Below are 4,042 nucleotides of genomic sequence, written 5' to 3' on the forward strand. Positions count from 1 at the left end.
CCCGGAACACACCTGCTTTGTACTCTTCACCGGTACACGGGAGAATCTTGTCCTTCAATAGTCTTCTCACGGAGGCCGCCTTGTCTCTGGGGACACCGTATACGGGGGATCAATGTCTGAGGGAAGAAATACAGCAACACCGGAATCACATCCAAGACACAAATACCCCTTCCCAGGACAGGGACCTCAGGACAACAGTCTGCCCCTCCCACTGCTGGGTGACATGGAGGTCTGCCCCTCCCACTGCTGGGTGACACGGAGAGAGATGGAGGTCTGCCCCTCCCACTGCTGGGTGACACGGAGAGAGATGGAGGTCTGCCGCTCCCACTGCGGGAGGTCTGCCCCTCCCACTGCTGGGTGATGCAGAGAGATGGAGGTCTGCCCCTCCCACTGCTGGGTGACACAGAGAGATGGAGGTCTGCATCTCCCACTGCTGGGTGACACGGAGAGATGGAGGTCTGCCCCTCCTACTGCTGGGTGACACGGAAAGAGATGGAGGTCTGCCCCTCCCACTGCTGGGTGATACAGAGAGATGGAGGTCTGCCCCTCCCACTGCTGGGTGACGGAGAGAGATGGTGGTCTGCCCCTCCCACTGCTGGGTGACACGGAGAGATGGTGGTCTGCCCCTCCCACTGCTGGGTAGTTCTTCAACTGCAGAGTAACGCAGGCACGGAGAGGAGGGGGAATTAGCTCCTCCCACTTCCAGCAGACACACAGGGGGTCCGCCCCTCCCATTGCAGGGTGTCTCTTACCTGCTGGTTGTGGGTCAGAGGCTGCTGCGTGGGGAGTCACCGTGCGATCTGCAGGTAATGGACACAAAGGTCACACGGCTGATCTAATAATAACAGAAATTACACTCATTAACCACGCCACTGCCAGAGAGGTGCAGCCCTGATACCAACGCCAAGACTACAACCCCCAGCAGCCCCCACAGGAACTACAACCCTTCATCACCCAACCGCCAAGACTCCAATGTGAATGTCAACATACTTACCTGTATCCCCGAGGGGTCACCTGACAGCGGGGGTGTACTGGGGGTCTCACACACTCTCCAGTCCAGGTATAATGGGGGAGCTCACCTGTATTCCCGAGGAGTCACCTGACAGCGGGGGTGTACTGGGGGTCTCACACACTCTACAGTCCAGGTATAATGGGGGAGCTCACCTGTATTCCCTGAGGAGTCACCTGACAGCGGCAGTGGGCAGTAGCGATATGCGGTCAGCACCTGGCAGGTGATCACCTGGAGTCACCTGACCGGAGGTCACATTATTGCTCTGCACAGCGAATTCTCAGCGAGATTTCGGCATTTACGAGACAATAAAGAAGTTACGAGACAGGAGGAGGGTCTGCGACAGGTATAAAGTCTTCGCTGGGTGACAGGGCGAGACAACAGCCCCCCTCCCCCACATCAGCGCTTCTCACCCCGTCAGGAGGGCGCAGGCAATGGGGCTCCAGGGGGACCCCAATAGGAAGCACAGAAGGCGGAGTCTGCCGTTCTCCATCACACTTACCTGTCTGAGAGGCGGAGTCTGTCCTCGCTCAGTCTTCTTCCATCTACAAACGATGTGGAAACTGTAGAATAAGAACATAGAATGAGGTTAGAGGGAGGACGGGAGGAGAATACAGGGAGGACGGGAGGAGAAGACAGGGAGGACGGGAGGAGAAGACAGGGAGGAAGGGAGGAGAAGACCGGGAGGACGGGAGGAGAAGACAGGGAGGACGGGAGGAGAATACAGGGAGGACGGGAGGAGAAGACAGGGAGGACGGGAGGAGAATACAGGGAGGACGGGAGGAGAAGACAGGGAGGACGGGAGGAGAAGACAGGGAGGACGGGAGGAGAAGACAGGGAGGACGGGAGGAGAAGACAGGGAGGACGGGAGGAGAAGACAGGGAGGACGGGAGGAGAAGACAGGGAGGACGGGAGGAGAAGACAGGGAGGACGGGAGGAGAAGACAGGGAGGACGGGAGGAGAAGACAGGGAGGACGGGAGGAGAAGACAGGGAGGACGGGAGGAGAAGACAGGGAGGACGGGAGGAGAAGACAGGGAGGACGGGAGGAGAAGACAGGGAGGACGGGAGGAGAAGACAGGGAGGACGGGAGGAGAAGACAGGGAGGACGGGAGGAGAAGACAGGGAGGACGGGAGGAGAAGACAGGGAGGACGGGAGGAGAAGACAGGGAGGACGGGAGGAGAAGACAGGGAGGACGGGAGGAGAAGACAGGGAGGACGGGAGGAGAAGACAGGGAGGACGGGAGGAGAAGACAGGGAGGACGGGAGGAGAAGACAGGGAGGACGGGAGGAGAAGACAGGGAGGACGGGAGGAGAAGACAGGGAGGACGGGAGGAGAAGACAGGGAGGACGGGAGGAGAAGACAGGGAGGACGGGAGGAGAAGACAGGGAGGACGGGAGGAGAAGACAGGGAGGACGGGAGGAGAAGACAGGGAGGACGGGAGGAGAAGACAGGGAGGACGGGAGGAGAAGACAGGGAGGACGGGAGGAGAAGACAGGGAGGACGGGAGGAGAAGACAGGGAGGACGGGAGGAGAAGACAGGGAGGACGGGAGGAGAAGACAGGGAGGACGGGAGGAGAAGACAGGGAGGACGGGAGGAGAAGACAGGGAGGACGGGAGGAGAAGACAGGGAGGACGGGAGGAGAAGACAGGGAGGACGGGAGGAGAAGACAGGGAGGACGGGAGGAGAAGACAGGGAGGACGGGAGGAGAAGACAGGGAGGACGGGAGGAGAAGACAGGGAGGACGGGAGGAGAAGACAGGGAGGACGGGAGGAGAAGACAGGGAGGACGGGAGGAGAAGACAGGGAGGACGGGAGGAGAAGACAGGGAGGACGGGAGGAGAAGACAGGGAGGACGGGAGGAGAAGACAGGGAGGACGGGAGGAGAAGACAGGGAGGACGGGAGGAGAAGACAGGGAGGACGGGAGGAGAAGACAGGGAGGACGGGAGGAGAAGACAGGGAGGACGGGAGGAGAAGACAGGGAGGACGGGAGGAGAAGACAGGGAGGACGGGAGGAGAAGACAGGGAGGACGGGAGGAGAAGACAGGGAGGACGGGAGGAGAAGACAGGGAGGACGGGAGGAGAAGACAGGGAGGACGGGAGGAGAAGACAGGGAGGACGGGAGGAGAAGACAGGGAGGACGGGAGGAGAAGACAGGGAGGACGGGAGGAGAAGACAGGGAGGACGGGAGGAGAAGACAGGGAGGACGGGAGGAGAAGACAGGGAGGACGGGAGGAGAAGACAGGGAGGACGGGAGGAGAAGACAGGGAGGACGGGAGGAGAAGACAGGGAGGACGGGAGGAGAAGACAGGGAGGACGGGAGGAGAAGACAGGGAGGACGGGAGGAGAAGACAGGGAGGACGGGAGGAGAAGACAGGGAGGACGGGAGGAGAAGACAGGGAGGACGGGAGGAGAAGACAGGGAGGACGGGAGGAGAAGACAGGGAGGACGGGAGGAGAAGACAGGGAGGACGGGAGGAGAAGACAGGGAGGACGGGAGGAGAAGACAGGGAGGACGGGAGGAGAAGACAGGGAGGACGGGAGGAGAAGACAGGGAGGACGGGAGGAGAAGACAGGGAGGACGGGAGGAGAAGACAGGGAGGACGGGAGGAGAAGACAGGGAGGACGGGAGGAGAAGACAGGGAGGACGGGAGGAGAAGACAGGGAGGACGGGAGGAGAAGACAGGGAGGACGGGAGGAGAAGACAGGGAGGACGGGAGGAGAAGACAGGGAGGACGGGAGGAGAAGACAGGGAGGACGGGAGGAGAAGACAGGGAGGACGGGAGGAGAAGGCAGGGAGGACGGGAGGAGAAGGCAGGGAGGACGGGAGGTGAAGACAGGGAGGACGGGAGGAGAAGACAGGGAGGCCGGGAGGAGAAGACAGGGAGGCCGGGAGGAGAAGAAAGGGAGGCCGGGAGAAGAATACAGGGAGGACGGGAGGAGAAGACAGGGAGGACAGGAGGAGAAGACAGGTAGGCCGGGAGGAGAATACGGGGAGGAGAAGACAGGGAGGCCGGGAGGAGAATACCGGGAG

General features: G+C 61.1%; 1 protein-coding gene across 1 annotated transcript in view; it reads right to left on the minus strand.

The window, feature by feature from the left end:
• Positions 1-67, minus strand: part of LOC108803479 (solute carrier family 52, riboflavin transporter, member 2-like) — a 29,169-nt gene extending 29,102 nt beyond the window's left edge. The window contains exon 1 of the mRNA XM_018575320.1: positions 13-67. The gene's annotated coding sequence lies outside the window, so the exon portion shown is untranslated. The remainder of the gene's footprint in view (positions 1-12) is intronic.
• Between the last annotated feature and the right edge of the window lie 3,975 nt (positions 68-4,042).

Source organism: Nanorana parkeri, unplaced genomic scaffold (assembly GCF_000935625.1).
Source record: "Nanorana parkeri isolate BGI_ZX_2015 unplaced genomic scaffold, ASM93562v1 scaffold3785, whole genome shotgun sequence".
Taxonomy (NCBI): domain Eukaryota; kingdom Metazoa; phylum Chordata; class Amphibia; order Anura; family Dicroglossidae; genus Nanorana; species Nanorana parkeri.